General features: G+C 38.2%; 1 pseudogene across 1 annotated transcript in view; it reads right to left on the bottom strand.

The window, feature by feature from the left end:
* Positions 1–18,724, bottom strand: part of LOC150011985 (small ribosomal subunit protein uS9-like) — a 37,642-nt pseudogene extending 18,918 nt beyond the window's left edge. Inside the window, exons 1-3 of the transcript XR_016510617.1 lie at positions 18,705–18,724; positions 17,921–18,009; positions 7,960–8,000 (exon numbers count right to left, since the gene is read on the bottom strand). The product of XR_016510617.1 is annotated as a small ribosomal subunit protein uS9-like (transcript). The remainder of the gene's footprint in view (positions 1–7,959; positions 8,001–17,920; positions 18,010–18,704) is intronic.
* Between the last annotated feature and the right edge of the window lie 1,800 nt (positions 18,725–20,524).

Consider the following 20,524-nt stretch of genomic DNA (forward strand, 5'->3'; position numbering starts at 1 on the left):
TCCTAGACAAAGTAAAGCTGAAGGAGTTCATCATCACCAAGCCATTATTATATGAAATGTTAAAGGAACTTATTTAAGAAAAAGGATATAAAAACTACGAACATTAAAATGAAAACGGTATCACAACTATCAACAACAGAAGCTAGGGAATGGAACAAAGGTAAACTAAGCAGACAACTAGAATGGGAACAGAATCATAGGAATGGGGAGCATGTGGTGGGAGGGCAGCTGGGAGGGGGAAGGGGAAGAGGGAGGGAAATGGTGCAGGAATTAAGAAGCATGGTAGGAGGATGGGGAATGGACAGGAGGATGTTGAGAAGAGCTTTATGCACAACCCATGGACATGGACTAAGGGTGGGGGACTGCTGGAGGGAGGGGGGTTGCTGGGTGGAGTGGAGCAAAAGGAAAAGAAACCGGGACAACTGTAACAGCATAATCAGTAAAACATACAAATACAGATATATGTGTGTGTGTGTGTGTGTGCGTGCGTTTGTGTATACATACAAACACGCACGTGCGCACACTTAAATAAATAAATAAATAATAAATAAATAAATAAAAAGCTTCCCTGAAAATCTGAGGGAGAAATGTTGAGGAAGTTCAAGTCACTTTTTGATAATTGGCTACACAAGTACCCTTCTTTTGCAGAGGAAGGCATGTATTTGTGAGGGACTTAGCAGTTGCCAACATGACCCCACCATCAAAAGATACACTAAAACCTCAGATCCTTACTTTGGTGGCAAATATATATAATCAAAAAGGCGGGAATGCACAAAAGCTTTTAATTTTGATGTAGTCCAAATTTTGATGTATTTATTTTTTCTTTTGTTGCCTGTACTTTTGGTGTCATATCCAAGAAATATTGCCAAATCTAATGTTGTGAAGCTTTCCCCCTATATTTTATAATAAGAGTTTTGAACTTTTAGCTTTTTAGGTCTTGGATTCATTTTGAGTTAATTTTTGTATATGGTATATATAAAGTAAGTAACTTTATTCTTTTGCATATGGTTATTTAGTTTTCCCAACACCATTTGTTAAAAAGACACTCATTTGAGCAAAATGCCTGTATATAATAAGTTTACCCTTGCTTTTTTATCTGTGCGTATCCTCTCCATACTCCACTTGAGCTCTTAACACCCCACAGCAGGCAGCCTTCTTTCATGGACTCCCTCTTCAACCTTCTTTGGTTCTGACATTTCTTTCTGGCCATTGTGTCTCCTGCCACATACCACTACTTCTATCCAGCATGCATATTTACCTTGCTTTAAGCCTGAAGATTCAAGAATGGGCTGGTAGAAAAGAGGAAAGATTAACTTTGCCTTAAAAATTGTTATTGTTTGGGGGGGGAATGGTGGGGGAGGGGGGTGCTGGGTGGAGGGGAGTAAAGGGGAAAAAATTGGAACTATTGTAACAATATAATTAATAAAATATACTTAAAAATTGTTATTTTGTTACTAACTTTAAAATCACAATTATGTATACATCCTTATTTTTAAAAGTGAAATATTACAGATAAAATTAAAGGCTCTTTTGATTGTTATCCCCAATTCTCCTCTGCTTACACTATCTCCAGAAGTAACTAAATGTTACAAGTTTGATGTGTATCCTTCTAAACTTAAAAAAAATAATTTTACATTCATACATATGTTCCTCCTCCCAAAACATACACATTAATGTTTTAAATTTTACTCTCCACTTTAAGAAAAGCCACTGAGACAAGAACACTTAGAGCTTGGTGGAAAGTCTCCTCTTCCTTGAATGAGGCTTACTGGGAGCATTAGTCAGGACTCAAGTTTGCCAATGACAGAAATCCAACTCAAAGTGCCTTAGGCAAAAGGAAAATGTATTAACTCGTATAATTGGGAAGTTCAAGGTAAAGGGCAATGGGCATACAACAAGGACACAAAACATGTAATCGTGTACATCTAGGTCGGCAATAGTGTAACTCCACCCAGAGAAGTGGGAGTAAAAACAGCAATAGTAGCAGGATATCCACATATTGACAATATACAATCATATGAAAGGAGGATGTGGTAAACATCTACCAAGAAGAGATTTTGCAAATTCTAGCTAGTATCCTACAGAACAAGTTTTTGGTTTGCTGAGTAAGGCTACCGCATTATGCAAATCTAGCTGGCAAATTGAAGGGCTGGGTTTCCAGTTTTGTCCAGAAGCATTCCAGTGCAAATAGAATGGAGAAACCACAAATGAAACTCTAACATTTACCATCTTGGCAGATAATATTCTGTTCAAAGAGAAAACATTTAAGGAAGAAAATGCCCAGGTGGATTCAGGGCCTAAGCCCGTGTCATTAGGACGCTGTCACTCTCTGTCTTGGTTCTACTCTCTCTGTGTCGTCATTCTCAGTCAAGCTCTCCCCTTTAGATGGGCAGGATAGTCAATAATTAGGCCTACATTTTACTAGCATTGCAAGTTTCCCAATAGTTTTAACGTAAGTCCCAGGATTGACTCATTGGTTATGAGCCCATTCCTGGACAAAGCATGTGAACAAGTGGTAGAAATTAAAAACCATTTCTCCTTTTTTCATAGTGAAAATATTTATCAGCATTAGTTATATTACTGCTTAGCTAAAGGAATCATTTTCTAGATTCCCTTCAATCTATGTGTGGCCTATGACTAAATTCTGGCTTAATGGTATGTTGCCTGAAGTAATTGTGCAACTTAAAATTCACAGCCCTAAAAGAAAGGAGTTTGCCCTTTTTTGCCCAATTTTTCCCTTTCTGTTGATTGAAATGAAGGCTTTATGATGAGTCATACTGGACCATGAGAACAAGGGTACATGTAGAGACGGTAAAGCGACCGTGTCTAAGGAGCCAGGATTCCTGATATCTTGGAGCTGCCATACCACCCTGGACTGTTCATGCTTAAACTACTGCAGAGAGAAGAATAACTATCCTGATGAAACTACAAACCTGAGATACCTGTTTTGTAACTTAGTTTAGTTTTGAACTATGCAACCTATAAGTATTGGTTAGGGTAGATAATTGACCCTCTCTATTTGATCATCCAATTTATTTGTACAGTTGAGAAGGCTTCCTCCTGCAATTTTGGATTCTCTTATAGGCATAGATTTTCTGTCACTATCGATTTGTCTGTTGTGAACATTTCATATAAATGGATCATACAGTGTGTGACATTTTTTGTCTGGCTTCTTTGACTTAGCATATTTTCAAGGTTTATCCATGTTACAGCATAAATCAGTATTTCATTTCTTTTTATGGCTGAATAATATTTGGTTGTATAGCTATACCATATTTAAAATTTTCATCCATTAGTTGATGGACTTTTAAGTTGTTTCTACTTTTTAGCTGTTATGTAATGCTGATATAAACATTTGTGTACAAGTTGTTGTGTGAACATATTTCAGTTCTCTTGGATATATACCTAGAAGTGGAATTGCTGGGTCATATAGTAACTTTATATTTAACTTTTTTGGGAACTGCCCAACTGGTTTCTAAAGCAGTCACACCATTTGGTGCAATCTAAATTTGCATATATTTGTGGTATTTAATTTTCTTGGAAGTTAAGCATTATTTGGCTTTATATTTCATCCTTGATCTAGATAATAGTTAAGGGGATGTTTTAGTCCTCGGTAGATAGCTCGGTTGGTTGGCGCATCGTCCTGATACACCAGGATTGCGGGTACAATCCCTAGTCAGGGCACATTCAAGAATTAACCAGTGGGTGCTTAACTAAGTGGAACAACAAGTTGGTCAATCTCTCTTTTTTCTTCTCTTTCTAAAAAGAATTAAAAAGAGTTCTATCCTCATAAAAACAAAAAAGAATATTTTAGCCCTGGTCAGTGTGGCTCAGTTAGTTGGAGCATCAGTCTATAAACTGGAAGGTCACAGGTTTGATCCCCAGTCAGAGCACATACCTAGGTTGCGGATTCAGTCCCCAGGTCCAAGTGCATACAATCGATGTCTCCTTCTCACATTGGTGTTTCTCTCCTTTTCTCTTTTCCTCCCTTCTCCTCTCTCTAAAATCAATAAGCATGTCCTTGGGTGAGGACTTAAAAAACAGAATATTTTAATATATATTCTGTGGTTGGGCATTTTTCTATTCTGCTTTTGTAACCACAGAACCAGCTCAAACTGGTCCTCTCCTATTTTTAACAAAACCCAGAACCAAAGTTTACACCACTTTATGAGTAACAGTTGTGAACCCTTAACTGCTTCCCACCATGGAACCAAAGGACTGGAACATAATCAGGACCTGAGTGCCAGAACCCTTTCAGAAGCAAAGGGTCTCTTGTCCAGGAAGATCTAGGGCTGAAACCCCTTAAAATCCTGCCTCGAACCCTGGATTAGAGAGAGGGATTTGAGCCTGCCTCTTGTCTCCTTGCCTGTAGATTCACAAACAAAGCTTTTTCTTTTCTCAAAAGCTCATGTCATAGTATTGGCTTCTACAAGCATCAAGCAGTGGGCCCTTGCTTGGTAACACTGTTGTTTATTTTGACACATTATATAAGTGAAATAAATTGCCTTTAAATTTTTTGGAGTGCATCTTCATGTTCCAGTATGTGATCAAACTTGTGATCGTATCTTCTTGAAAAGAAACAACATTTCTTTATCTTATTTGTCAGTTATTTATTGTAATGTATAACTTGTGGACATAAAACAAAAAAGAATCATATAGTGTATAATAGATTCTCCATTTTAATTTTTGCATACTAATTAACATGTTTTGATAATCAAACATTGAAATCTTTAATTATATTTCTATCTATCCCTGCTTTCTCCTCATTCCTCTCCTCTTCATAAATTGTGTTTTGCATCTAGTTGTTCAGAATCATTAACTTTTTGTTAGGTTATTTTTATCATTATTGAGTGATCCTGTTTTTCTCCTTAATGATTTTGCTTTGAATTTTGATATTATGGTGATAACACTTGACTTTCTTAAACTATACTGATATAATAGATCTTAGATCTCCTAATTATTGTAATGTCTTTTTAAGTGAGTCTTGTTGCTAGCAAATATCCCTGGCAACTCTTTTTCCGTGAGTTAACCCATTTGCATTTAATGCTCTCTTTGAGAGAGATTTTTACTGCCCTCCATTTTTATGGCTGTTTGCTCCTCCATTCAGTTATGCAGTTTCTATAAGGAACTTTAAACTCATTTTTCTTTTACTGTGATTATAAAATAGTCTGTCTAAACCTGTATTCTTCCATGTCAACATCAAACATTTAAAAATAATAATCATAATATTTTTGGCAACTGATTATTACCTTAGCAACCTTTGAAGTTATTTCTGGAGGTGATAAAGGGCAGAGATATTTCTGCAAGCCGGTCACCCAGGCAGTCTGGCACCTCACCTATCAATTACAGCCTGGCAGATACCGTGTTTGGGCTGCTCAGCCAGGCTCACCTCTGGTTGCAACTTCTCTACCAAGAGCTTTGACAGTGAATACTCATCCCACTCCTGCAGGTATTCTAATATTTTTGAAGTTCAGGCATTGTAAGCTGCCCTTGAGGGGAAGATGAATGGTCAAGACTGCTTTGCTCAGCTCCAACCAAGGAGCCTGGCTTGCCCTGAAACAAGGTGTTAACCTTAAAGCACTTAAGCCGCTATCTCTTTTAATTCAATGAAATTTTACATTTTACATTCCTTAGACTCTAAAATTGTTTATCTGTTTTTTGCATTGTTTAAGCATATTTTGTTTTTTTGTGTACTGAATTTTTACATTTCTGATTGTATTGCATATTTTGGGTCTAATCAGCTGGAATTTTCTTCTTATGCATCATTTTTTCATTTTAACTTTTATTTTCCTATTTAAATTTTTTGTGGTCTGAATTTAATAATCTTATGTTTATGTTTTTATTTTATTATAGCTATTATATGCTAAACTTTGACTTAATTAATTTATTTATTGGTTTTAGAGAGAGAGAAGGGAGAGAGAGAGAAACATTCATTTGTTGTTCCACATATTTATTCATTCATTAGTTGATTCTTGTATGTGTTCTGACTGTAGATCCAACCCACAACATTGGCATATTGGGATGACGCCCTAACCAACTGAGCTAATCAGCCAGGGCTAACTAATCTTTGAATTTTATATAATCTTTATATTTTGTTTTCCCTCTAATTTTAAAAATAATTTTATCATTTTAATTATCTTTCAGTTTTACTTTGTTTCACCTTTATTTTTTAGGGTATTTGCTATTTTAATGTTTGACTCTGATTTACTTTATAAATTTTATAATCTCTTAGTCTTTTAGCTGTTGGTGTTGAGCGATCTTTTATTTTTAATCAATTCTGTCATTTATCATTAAGCAGTAGTTCTGGGTTTGAAATATTTTCCCAGCTTTATTGAGATATAATTGACATATAACATTGTGTATATTTAAGGTGTATGATGTGTTGATGTGAAATGTATAATGTGAAAGTAAGGAAAGCAAGGTAAGTTTGTATCCTTTGACCAACAGCTCTGTGTTTGCCCCATCCTCCACCCCGTGGCAGCCACCATTCTACTCTCTGTTTTTATGAGTTTGGCTTTTTTAGATTCCACATATAAATGAGATCATACAGCATTTTTTGTCTTATTTATTTCACTTAGCATCATGTCCTGAAAGTCCATCCATGTTGTCATAAATGGCAGGATTTCCTTCCTTTTTTTTAAATCTTCACCCAGATACATTTTTTCATGCTTTTAGGGGGGGGGGGGGAGCACCAACATGAAAGAGAAACGTTGACTTGGCTACCTTCTCGTAGGTGACCCAACCAGGGATTGAACCTGCAACCTGGGTATGTGCCCTAACCAGAACTGAACCTGCTGCCTTTCGGTCTATGGGATGACACTCCAGCCAACTGAGCCACACCAGCCAGGGCTCCTTGATATTCCATGTTGTATATGCATGTGTATGTCTCTATCTATATTATATATGATATATTATATATATATGTATATAATCTCACATTTTCTTTATCCATTCATTCACTGATGGACACGTAGGTTGTTTCCATGTGTTGGTCACTGTGAATAATGCTGCAGTGAATATGGGGGTGTGTGTGTCTCTGCAAGACAGTGATTTTATTTTCTTCAGATATATACCTAGATGTGATATTGTGGGATCCTATGATAGTTTTATTTTTAATTTGTTGAGGAAATTCTGTACTGTTTTCTATAGCAGCTGCACCAATTAACCTTCTCACTACCAATGTACAAGTGTCCCATTTTCTCCATATCTTCACTAATACTTGTTGTCTCTTGTCTTTTTGATAATAGCCATGTTAAGACATGTAAGGTGATAGTTTGTTGTGATTTTGATTTGCATTTCCCTGATGACTAATGATGTTGAACACCTTTTCATTTGTATATTCCTTTGGCCATTTGTATATCCTCTTTGGAAGAATGTCTAGTCAGGTCCTCTGCCCACTTTTAAATTAGATTGTTGTTTCTGCTACTGAATTTTATGAATTCTTTATATATTTTTGATATTAACCCCTTGTTAGATATATGGTTTTCAAAGATTTTTCTCCCATTTTGTAGGTTGCGTTTTCATTTTGTTGATGGTTTCTTTTGCTATGTAGAAGCTTTTTAGTTTGGTGTTTCAATTTGTTTCTTTTTGCTTTTTTGCTTTTGCTTTTGCTTTTGTTTCTTTTGGTATCATACCCAAAAAATGGTTGCCAAGACTGATGTGAAGGAGCTTTTTCCCTATGTTTTTGTCTAAGAGTTTTAAGACTTCAATATAAGGTCTTAAATTTGTCTTTAATCCTTTTTAAGTTAACTTTTATGAGTTCTGTAAGATAGGGGTCTAATTTCATTCTTTTCAATATGAATATCTAGTTTTCCCAAGACCACTTATTGAGTATTTTTGGCTCCCTTGTCAAATATTAGTTGACGATATATGTGTGATTTATTTCTGGGCTCTCAGTGCTATCCTGCTGATCTATGTGTCTGTTTTTACGTCAGTACCTTATTGTTTTGATTACTATACCTTTATAGCAGTGGTTCTGATTTTCTTGCTCCACAATATACCTGAGAGATAGAAAACATCCCCTTGAGTAACAGTGGGTCCTTATGTCTGAGGGAATTTTATATTTCATTACACTATTAACAGTTTATGCCAGGACAACAGGCATAAGTCAGTATTATTCCAGGCAAACTGGGACATATGGGCGCCATAATTACAGCAGTGATTTTCAAATGGGGAAAGGGCTTAATCTCTAAAAGAGTGTATAAGTATGTCAGAATAGCCAGGGCAATAGATATCAATTAAGGCCTATGTAGAAAAGCAGAAATCACAGCAGCTATTTTAAAAGACAGAATTTCACATAAAGACTTGTGAACCAGTGCTTGAGAGAACTGAAAGACAAGAAGGGAACACTGAAATTTTGTGGAAGTAGCACTTCAGGAAGCAACTACCACTCCTAAGGCTGGAAAGAAAAGATGTGGGGATTATCTGAATCATGGTGCTCCAAGAAGAGAACCGTCCTAACCCGCCCCAAGGAGCTGGAACTCAGATCCCTGAGCATGGGGCACTGGCTGAATGGTGCTGGTGCCATGGGAACTTGGAGGAAGTCTCTGCAGAGCTGGAAGTCACCTGTGGGGAAGAGGTGCCAGCTAGCTGGTGATGGTATCTCTGAGGAGGCATAATGAGGCCAGTTTGGAGAGTGTAGAAAAGACCTGTGGCCTGCAATCAAGTGATGCTACTAATGAATGTTGATAACACAATGAAGGACGATTGCTACAGGGACACGGACAGGAACACACAGCAAACAGGAAGGATAAAATCCCTACCTCTTCAGCTTCCTAGTTTCCCTGTACAGCCTGTTAGAGGATCCTAATGAGAAGAGGTGTCAGAAGAGAAATATGATTTGCAGAGTCCCGGACACAGCAGCATAGAAGAGAGCAAAGAAAGATAGAAACTTAAAAGAAAATAGCTTCATAATTATCACATTTCATCTGTTTGGCTACTCATCATTCACTGAATTCTTTTTTTTTCTAAATTTATTTATTTGATTTTAGAGAGAGGGGAAGGGAGGGAGAAAGAGAGGGAGAGAAACATCAATGTGTGATTACCTCTTGCGTAACTGGGGATCTGGCCTGCAATGCAGACATGTGTCCTGACTGGGAATCGAACCAGTGACCCTTTGGTTCACAGGCCGGCACTCAATTCACTGAGCCACACCAGCCAGGGTCACTTAATTCTTCTACATATATTTAACTTCCACAAAAGAACAAAACAACTTTATGCCTTTGATGACAAGATGCAACTTTACTTTGTACAGATAGACATTCTCATGTTCTCCCCATGATGAGAGGACACAAAGTCTTAACACTCATTGTATCCATTCCTGAGTAATAAGCACAGTGTCCTTAAGCACCCTTTCACCCTATCCTGTCTCATTAGAGTGGGAACTCAACATATTTTTCATTTTCCAAGAGAGAAAAGGATTCCATTTTGAACAGTTTTGTATCTCTGAAAAATAGCTTTATTAAACTTCAGGTGTTACCTCAGAGTGATTATTCCACTCATAATGCGGTTGCTACTGGACCCAGGTTCAGCTGCTTTGAAAGCCAATACTCCAGAGACAGATGCTGGTATAAGGAAAAATGGTTTATTCAAGAGCCAGCAGCCTGAGAATATGGGGAACCCTTGTCCCAAAGACCATATTAACATCTCAGTGCAGGCAGAGATTTTTATAAGGAGGGAGAGGGAACAAAGAGATCAAAGGAAGTGGATTGAAAAGTTCTTTATCTGCAGACCAGCACACTCTATTCTGATAAGGATCTTGAAACTGGTCAAGCCATGGTCTGGTGTGCATCATCTGGTTTTGTGTCATCCTAGTTTTGCGTCATCCTAGTTTTGCGTCATACCAGTTTTACAGTAGAAGGTTAGCAAACCTCCCAAAGCTGAAATGTCTGAAGGTCAGAGCCTGCTTTTGAGTTAGTGACTAGAATTCTTATACAATTATGCTGTTTATCTATAAGTTACACATTAGAGTCAGCAAGTAGAGGTCAATTTGTGTCAACTGACTTATTGTGGTTAGTCCGTTCTATTCTTAGCTGGGACGGGAACTGAAAATGGCTAGTTCCCTGGAACACTGAATACCTGCTGTTAGTAATTGTTAGTTCCCATTATTATTTCTATAATGACAAGGCTGCCAATTTCTTCTGCTATCTGGGTTAGTATTATTAATTATTATAGCAGTATAAAACTATATAGCCGGTTACCAGACTTCTGTTTATTCCAATTAGATACCTTGTCTAAGAAGGTGTTCCTGCCTTCTCTGGAACTTGTCCGGTTGAAATCCCCATCAGCTAACTATCTGACCCCATGTAGCTCTTTGAAGAGGCTACTGCAGGTTATACAGGAATCAAAGGAAATCATTCCTGGCCTTTGTTCTGTACATCTCTCCTCAGTCTGCTCCTCACACCTGTTCCAACACTCTTCCTGACATCCCTTGGACACTGCATTATTCTGCTCATCTTTGTCTCATTTACTCATTTGCACCCTTGCATTACTTTTTTAACTTTATACTTGGCACTAGCACCAGCCTAGGACTCTTCTACAAAGGACATGATTCTTTTCTTGTTTATGCAACCTCTGCCCTCTCACGTAAAAACTCCTCTTGCCAAGCTCAGCCCGGGATTTATCCAACGGACCTAGCAGGATTGGGCACTGACAATGTCCCTGTGTAGTTGTGCAATGACACTTCTGCTCACACACTCTCCCTGCTTGTATTTTCCAGGCCGACTCTGCTCTCTCTTACAGCTATGATTTACAGTAATTCACCTGATCTTCTTGACTCTTAAGAATTCTGCCCCTGTGGCTGTAACTTGTTTTGCACACCTGACAAACTCCTTTATCCCAGACAATTGGCTAATCTTACTAGCCTTTGGTCCACTGGTGCCAGGCTTATTTATTTAAGGGCAATTCACTGAATTGGTAGCTATAATCCCTTAATCCTAAATGGCATAAAGCTAATAGTTGCTTCTTCCAGGCCTAGGAGATTTCCTGGAGCATACTCCCTGCTACCAAAAAAACAACTTTCAATCTGTAAGCTTTTCTTCTGAGGTTTAATATCTTGGATCTAGAAGGGACCTAGATTTGAGAGAATAAATGACCTTATTTTCAAGGCAGCAGGTGCTTCTTTCTAATTCTTTGAAGTCAAAGTATTGACAATGGCAAAGGTGTATTGATTGTTCTAATCTTTGTCAATATCACTTATACAAGCCAATTATAGTTTTTAAGATTTGGTTCCCAATAATGGGTAAGACATGCATCACATACACTCCTTCCACTAGAATAAACTGTGTCTGTATTTGGCATTCCACTGAATCACTTAGACAGTCTTTACCCTGATAATTGTCACAATTATGTACAGAGCTTGAAATCCCAGGACCTGTTCTGAATCATCACTCAACTTGTGTGACTAACTTTGTTTCCCTTAGGTCATATCCCTGTGAACAGTTGTGCACATTTAAGATGAAAGATCCTGGCCAATTAATTTACAAACATAATTTGATACTGTTGAATAGAACATTAGGGCTATTGTTATGAGCCAGTGCTTCTCAACTTTGCATTTGGCTATGAATTAGCTGTCGATCTTGTTAAAATGTGGATTCTGATTCAGTAAGTTTGGTGCAGAGCCAGAGATTCTGCATTTAAAAATAAATTCCCAACTAACTACAGCAATACTAGTCTATAGAACATATTTTGAATAGCAAGGTTCAAGGCTGTATAGGTAGCATCTTCATGCTTTTCAGCATGCTCAGGGTAGGTGTCATGAACACTTTTAAAGGCAGATTTCCAGAACCTGATTGTGCACATGTAGTGACTTTTGAGATTGGCTAGTAAGAAAAGTAATAAGTAATGGCCACTTTAGTACATAATTTTTGTCTGCTCTCTAGTGAAAATCCATGAATATGACAGTAAATACTTTTAAAAATAAGACAATAATCCCCAGGGAAAAAGAGAAGATTCACAACAATGAAATTTTAGGAACTAGGAAGCAAATGGACAAGTGGTAAATGATTTAGCAGAACTGAGAATATTGAATAACAAGCCATCAATGGGAAACCTAAGAAGCAACTCAATTTAATTGAAGAACTCCTAAAAGGCTCAAGAATTGGGGTACTAGATATCTCTGGAAATGGGGGTAAAGGAGAGACTGAGGAAAGGAGAATTGTTTGAAAGCCTCTTAAGAAACAGACCATGAGACCCCCCTCCCAAATACATACAGCAACTGTCCCTGGGAAGAGGTATGTAAAATAGTGGTAACTAGGTGGGCGGGGAGCATTTGGCAGAACTGAGGGCATGGCTATTGTACTGAAAATAAGATGGAATGAAAATGTACATAGTGAGTGATGAAGCCCTGGGTGCAGTCACATCCCTATATTTGACACCCATGATGCTGGTAGCCAGACAGCCCCCAGGTGGGAGACTACAAAGCTTCTCTGAGGAAGCTGACAAATCCAAGAGAAAAATAAGGGTCTAGGACACTGATATCAGGGGTTCACTGAAACAGCCCAGTCAGAACAAAATGGTGAAGATCATAAATAACAAGCAACAGGAACTTGCAGTTCTTTAGTTCCTCACTGTTAAGTATGAGCAGATAGCTCAGGATCAACAGACATTAGAAGAAAACCTCAGGTATGAAATTCCAAGACCAAAATGTGCTGACAGAATAAAACCACCTGGAGGAAGCAGAAAATACAAGGGGGGAAGAATACACAAATAATTCTCAATATCTTCAGAGAAATGAGAGAGAACACAGCACACATGAATCAAGAACAGGATACTATTAAAAAAGGAACATTCAAGAAACAAAAAAGAGCTCTTGGAAAACCGAATAGCACAAGTGAAAACTCAATGGAAGGGCTAGAATATTCAGTGCGAGGAAATCTCTTTCTCTCTTCCCTTTTCTATTTTTATTTTTAAAAAAGATTTTATTTAGGACTTCTGGCCAAGATGGAGGAATAGACAGACACACTGCGTTTCCCTCCACAACTAAGAAGGAATACAACTACCTTAAGACTAGAAACAACCAGAAATTCCAGAAAATCAAAATACATGGAAGTCCAACAAACAAAGATATAAAGAAGAAATACTCATAAAGACAGGTAGAAGGGGCGGAGCCAAGGGGGAGAGGACACGGTGTGGTGGCGGCAGCAGCAATGGCGGCGGCAGCGGGCCAACAGAAAGCACAGTAACACATTTCGAAAAGTCAGGAGGGACACCTGGGGAGCATTCCCAGCTCCTCACTGGACCTCGAAGCTCACGGTTTCAGCTCCAGGGAAAATCAAGCCTCATTGCTTCTGACGGTGCAGACCAGGGGGGGGTTGGGGAGGAGGCAGAAACTGCCAGTCTCTCAGCAAAGTCCACTTGTTTAAAGGGCCCCCATGGTCCTAGAACATTCACAGACTCACCGCTCTGGGAACGACGGCCAGGGCAGCAGCTAGAGGAAGTGGGAGAGGTGCCTGGAATAGGGGTGAGTGCGGGGCAGGAGGCATTGTTCCCTCTCAGATCCCTCCCCCACATACAGCACCACAACGTGGTGAAACAGGTCACCCTGTACTGACAAATCCCTAAGGCTCTTCCCTTTACAACATAACAGGAGTGACAGCTCTACCTGGGATGCGGAGGCAAACAAACACAGGAGCCTGTCAGAATGAGGAGACAGAGAAGTATGGCCCAAAAGGAGAAACAGATCAAGGTTCCAGTAGAAGAACCAAGCAATGAGGAGATAGCCAACCTCACAGATGAGGATATAGACAGCCTAACAGATGCAGAATTCAAAACACTGGTGATAAAGATGCTCAGGTTTGACAGATATGCTTGAGTATGGCAAAGGCATAAGAGAAGAAGTGAAGGCTATGCTAAGTGAAATGAAGGAAAATCCACACAAAACCAATGGTGAAGGGAAGGAAATCAGGGTTCAAATCAATGATTTGGGACATAAGGAAGAAAAAATAGTCAACCAATGCAGAATGAGGAAGCAAGAATTGAATAAAGTGAGGAAAACTTCCCAAATTTTGCAAAAGAGATGGACATACAGGTCCAGGAAACACGGAGGGTCCCTGGCGAGCTGGACCCAGAGGGGACCACATCAGGACGGACGCATCATGATTGAGATACTAAAGATGAAAGATAAAGAGAGTCCTGGGGGCAGCAAGAGAGAGGCGGAAAGTTGCCTATAGTGGGGTGCCTATAGGACTATCAGCTGATTTCTCAGGGGACACTTTGCAGGCAGGAAGGGACTGGCAAGCAATATAATGAAAGGCAACCTGCAACCAGGACTACTCTATCCAGCAAAGCTATCATTTGGAATGGAAGAGCAGATGAAATGCTTTCCAGACAAGGTAAAGCTAAAGGAGCTCATCACCACCAAGCCATTATTATATGAAATGTCAAAGGTACTTACTTAAGAAAAAGAAGATCAAAACTATGAACACTAAAATGACAACAAACTCACAACTATCAACAACTAAATCTAAAAAATAAAAAAATTCAACTAAGCAAACCAAAATAGGAACAGAATCATAGGTATGGGGATCATTTGGAGGGTTATCAGCTGGGAGGAGGGAGGGGGAGAAATGGGGATATGGTTCAGGGATTAAGAAGCATAATCTGTTGGTACGAAATAGGCAGGGGAAAGTTAAGAATAATATAGGAAAGGGTGAAGCCAAAGAACTTATATGCACAACCCATGGACATGAACTAAGGGGGGTGGGATTGCTGGAGGGAAGGAGGGTACTGAGTGGAGGGGAGCAAAGGGAAAAAAATTGCAACTACTGTAGCAACATAATCAATAAAATATACTTAAAAAAGATATTATTTATTAATTTTTAGAGAGAGGGAAAGGGAGGGAGAAAGAGAGGGAGAGAAATATTAATGGGTAGTTGACTCTCGTATGCCCCAACTGGAGACCTGACCCACAACCCAAGCTCTGCCCCAACAGGGAATCCAACCAGCGACCCTTTAGTTCACAAGTTGGCACTCAATCCACTGAGCCACACCAGTCAGGGGTCTTCTCTTTTTTAAAGAAATAATTTTTACCTTCCAGAATTATGAGGATTAAATGAAACAAGGGATGTGATGATCCCCCTGTCTCGCTCAGTATTTTTTTCTTTAATCCTTACTCGAGAGAGGGTGAGAGAGAGATATTGATGAAAGAGAAACATCGATTTGCTGCCTCCATGTGCACCCCAACCTGGGATTGAACCCGCAACCTAGGTATGTGCCCTGACCAGGAATCAAACCCACAATCTGTGGGTGTGCAGATGATACTCCAACCAATTGGGCAACCTGGCAGGGCAGGACATCTCTCTTAAAGCAAAGACATGAAATGAAGAAGAGAAAAATATGAGAAGCATAACCTCCAAATAGTAAGAATTCTAGAAAGAAGGCACAAAAATAGCTGGGGGATAAGATTATAAAAAAAATTTTTGGTAAAATTTTCTAGAAATGAAGGACATGAATTTCCACATCGAGCACCCAGCACAATGGGTGAAAGCAGACCCTCGCTGTGGCACTGGGGCGTATTAGAGTGAAAGTAGAGACCAGCGGGGACAAAGAGAAGATTCTACAGAATTCCAGAGGAAAACATGATTCTCACAAATGGTCAAGAGTCAGAATGACATCAGATTTCTCAACAGCAATGATTGAAGCTAGAAGAGAAAGGAGGTATCTGTGCCTTACAATTTTAAAATAAAAGGGCTTTCCATCCTGGTGTTCTACATCCAGTCAATATCAATTAAATATGAACATAAAGACATGTTCAGATGTGGAAATTCTCAAAAATATTATCCCCATGCACACTTTTTTAGGAAGCTACTCCAAAATGAATGAATTAACTAATAAAGAGGAAGACATGAGGATCCAGGCAGCAGTGGCTCCAACACAGGAAAAAAACAAAAGGAATCTCTAGGATGACAGTGAATCCCAAGCCAACGGCTGTATAGCAGGCCTAGAAATCAGTCCAGATTGGACCAAGCCCAAAGGCTCCAAGAAATCATTCTAGAACAGCAGTTTCCAACCAGTGTGCTGCAAGAATTTTTAAAACATGCAATACTTGACTATTTAGTCAGGGGCTCTGACCTCTTTTCTCTTAGGTTGTGAAATTAAAAAATCACAACAGCCAATACGTATAACAATAGCCGTCCTGTGTGAATGAATCAAAATTATACCTCTTTTTGTCAGATCGGCAAAAAAAATGAATATATTTTTTGGTGTGCTGCAGAGTTTTAGTAATTAGTTTATGTGTTCCATGAGATGAAAAAGGTTGAAAACTGCTGTTCTAAAAGATGAAATTATAGAATACCTAAGGTGTTTAAACATGTTGAGAGGTGATTTATAAAATTGCAAGGGAGAAGAGGGAATGGTCAACTTAGTGTTAAGGACATGAAAAACTGAACAAATTTAAAAAAGAATAATTAACTCTAGAGTAAATAACATGTTCTGCAGGGAACGAAAAATAATTATTTACAAAATATAATTAAACGCTGAGCATCAATCTGGCTAAATTTCTGCATAACTAAGCTGGAAGGGGGTAGTAATTGGAATATACATGGGAGTGGTGGCAAAACAGGTTAAAAATCCACCACCCCCCCATAGTGAGAATAAATAGAAAATACCCAAATCAAAATCAAACAATATAAGTGTGTTATTTATACTCATGAAGGTAAATACCAAAATAATCACTGAATGAATCCAAAGTGGTGTCCTCTATGGATTGGGAAATGGAAGAAGAGAGAGGGGGAAGGGGATCTGTTGGTTTTCATAGCAACTGTGAAAGTATTGTCAGTGTGACCATATAACTTTTAAATGTCAGCTTTTTTAAAATAAAAAAAACAATTTAAAGAAGAATGAAAGAGAAGGGTTCTCTTATTTCTATAGGCAATCATTCATTGGAAAGACTAAAGCTGTGGTTTGGGGGACATATCAAAGTATAAAGGAGGAAATAAAAGGCACAAGAATTGTACTACCCAAAGACAATTGCTACTAAGATTTCAGTTGTTCGGTGGATTGAGTGCTGGCCTGTGAAGCGAAAGGTCGCTGGTTTGATTCCCAGTCAGGGCACATGCCTGGGTTGAGGGCCAGGTCTCTCCGTTGGGGACATGCAAGTTGTTTCTCTCCCTCTTTTTCTCCCTCCCTTCTCCTCTCTCTAAGAATAAATAAATAAAATCTTTTTTAAAAAAAGATTTCAGCTGTTAAGATTCAGTATTTCCTCCCAGTTGAGCATTTAACCTAGCACATTTCTGCTGCACCCCAAGATTCAATTGGATGGGATAAGCATGAGCTTACACCTTCCATGTGCCAGGTAATGTGTTAGGTGCTAAGAATATAGAGGCAAAGACTCAGTTTCTGTCCTTTAATTCTGTTCCAAACTAGACTTACTCTAACAGACATAAAGCAACATGGAGTTTTAATTGCCTAGAGAAACCTCCTCCTTCATTTCTTATTAACAAGCCAACACTGCAGTTATGAAACTTGATCTTTGTAGCTCCATCAATTTTAGAAAGAGAAGAAACTTTGCCAAAGCCAGTTATATACATTCAAAATGAAACATGCTATAAGCAAATCAGGAATTTACCAAATTTAATTCTTATTATATACTTCCTACCAGCAAAAAATGTCAAGTATAGTAAGAGCTGCCAGACCTCACTTTGGATGACATGATGAAGAGTGACCTAGTCATCCTCGGTGTGGCTTCAGTGTAAAGCTGGGGAAGTACAGTGGCTTGGTGACCCCAGATAGTTTATTTCTCCCAGTTTTATAATCTTAATAAGAAAATTAAATTCTACACACTTTAAACCAATTTGGGTCAAGAAAGGCATAACTTCTCTTATACTAATCTGATGAAGGAAATAATTAAGGTAAACAGGTAAGAAAATGTTTTGTACCAGAACTGTTTGTTGGTGTTGGGCTTCAGCCTCTTTAGTCTACTTACTCTGCACTTGCAGTCCTGTCTGAAGCCAAGAGATGGTCCTCCTTCCACAGCGGTTCAGCACATGTCCCTGGTGTTCCCACCTCAGCTCGCTTCTCACTCAGTTCCTCATCTGTAGAATGGGCATGTTAATAACAGCAAAGTGTTGTTAAGAAAGATTAAATGAGTTGGTATTTGTAATGCATATAGACCAATGTCTGGTGCTATGTAAGCATTTCCTGATTAATATAAGTAAATCCTGTCTGCATGGGCTTAAATAAAAACCTGTGCCCTTTACTCACAAAAGATTACAGACTTAAGTGTTAGCTAACCATTTCTTCTTTTCTTTGTGCCATCTTCTTAACAAGCTGCCAGTTAGTTTTTATTTCCTAACTCATGAGAAGTAAAATACTCCACAATTATTATTAGATGATAATAATATATCTTATATGTCAGACACAGTTTTAACCATTTTATGAACATCATCTCATTTAATATTCATAATAACCTATTTTACAGTTAAGGAAACCAAGGTACAGAGAAGCTAAGGAATTTGCCCAAGCTTACATAGTTGGTAAGTGGTGGAGCCAGGATCCAATCCTAGACAGGCTGGCCCTAGGCTGCCTCCTCTTTAGCTACCTTCCATACTCATACTTGTCTCAGTGTGTCAAGTACATGCAAGTAATGTACGCACATCACATTCCAGGCCTGCTTTCTTGCCCTGATGAAACTCAGGAATTTCTCAAGCCACTTTAGCAGGACACTGGCAAACCATCTCTTGGGTAAGTTTACTTCTAAGATGACTCACCGCCATTCAGAGAGTGACATGATTTCTAAATTTATTTCTGAATTGAGATCATCTCCTCACTAAGAGCTGATAGCTGCCTTATGCATCAACTAGGGATTCAACATTTATGAGTGAAGTGATAATATGTGAGTGTGCTAATTTTCCAGCTTTAAAACTTTTATATCTTGTTTTATTTACCGTGGCAAAGAAAAAAAAGTGTCATCTGTTGTCAAAATGATGACCTTAGGACTGTGACCCTTGAATCAGACACACGTAGATTTGACAGAATCCAAACAGATGTCATTTAAAGGTCTAAGACTTGCAGCACCATAGACAGAAACAGTATGAAAATAATTCAGCCTAGAATATAACTGGAAATGACCTGTTGGATCTAATCGGTTGGTGAGACAATGTGTAAGGGGGTTGCAGACTTAAATCAGACATAAAAATTAGAGACCACATACTCAAATGCAGGGTCAAGGGATTGTGTGAATAGGAATAGGATATTAAAAGAGCCTTCTAGTAAGTAATACTTGTCCTTTATCATTGTGAGAAAATTCATTCTAGATGTTGCCGAAATAAACTTCTAGGCCTAAGATGGAGCCATTTCTGCATAGGGTGCCATGTCAGCAAACCGAACTTTTGAATTCCTATAAATGCTTTGCTCGAACAGAAATGCAGTATATCCAGTAAGCTAGTCCTCAAATGCTAGACCAGCTCTGGACTTTACATTTATTTCCTTGTTCCTTGATTGTTTTAACTCAGGTCATATATGGAACCCCAGCCAACCATGCCCTGATTTGGTGTTGGAACATCTAATGCTCTACAAAAACTTGCTCGTGAGCAAAATCTCAGAAAGAGTGCTCCACTGCTTGAGAGGCACTGTACTCCCCCAATCCATGGATTGTTTTCCATGAATAAAGGACATCAAACTCATTACTAAATTGATTTATTTTTGTCATTTGACAATTTCTACAGCTATATTCTTACCCTAATCAAAGTCTCAGGTCTATAAGCAACCTCACCAACCCAAAAGGTCAATGTCAAATTACTCGGGAGGAAATAATTTCCTCCTTTGTGGGTAAAGGTCTGGAGAAATTTAGAATTAACTATACAGGTGGCCAAGTAAACCAAACCCTGAGTTATTAAATTTGGGAATACTCTATAACTATACAGTATTTTAAGTACTTAAAACACATAAGAGAATTTGGCATATTAAGGAACAATTTAGCATGACAGACTAACAGTTTTGCCTTATAATCCCAATTTTAAATGTATGATGATTATTAGATTTGTGATTTTATGATTAAAAAAGACTTCTAAATTCACAAACTGTATTAGGAAGTTTAGGGTAACTTGACTTTGCTATATTTATATGTTGTTATTTGATTTATAAAGCTTATTTAAGATTTATCAATCACACAGTTAATGTACTTTCAAAAGAAGTTAAATATGTTAAATTTCTAATGCAGCTTAAATTTTTCAAGGGAGTTTAATTAGCAGAAGCAAATACTAATCAAACTTCCCCTCAAAAACTGATAAAATTTGATACATTTTATGGCTAAAATAAGATCTATAAAATAAACAAATTATTAAAGAAAATATGTTTTAATTACAACTTTAGTAAATCAAGCGTTAATTTTAATAATCAAAGTAGCCCAAGAAGTCTTTCCTACTCATAAGTGTCTTGCTCAAGGACACACACATACTCACATGCACACATGCAAATTTCATTTAACATCCATCATTAAGAAATGAGCCCTGAGCCAAGAGATCCTGGGTACTGATTTAACTCCCACGTGAAACAAAACATTCAAATCACTCAATAAAAAATAAGCAAA

This window comes from Furipterus horrens, unplaced genomic scaffold, assembly GCF_987537825.1.
Source record: "Furipterus horrens unplaced genomic scaffold, mFurHor1.1.pri manual_scaffold_4, whole genome shotgun sequence".
Lineage (NCBI taxonomy): Eukaryota > Metazoa > Chordata > Mammalia > Chiroptera > Furipteridae > Furipterus > Furipterus horrens.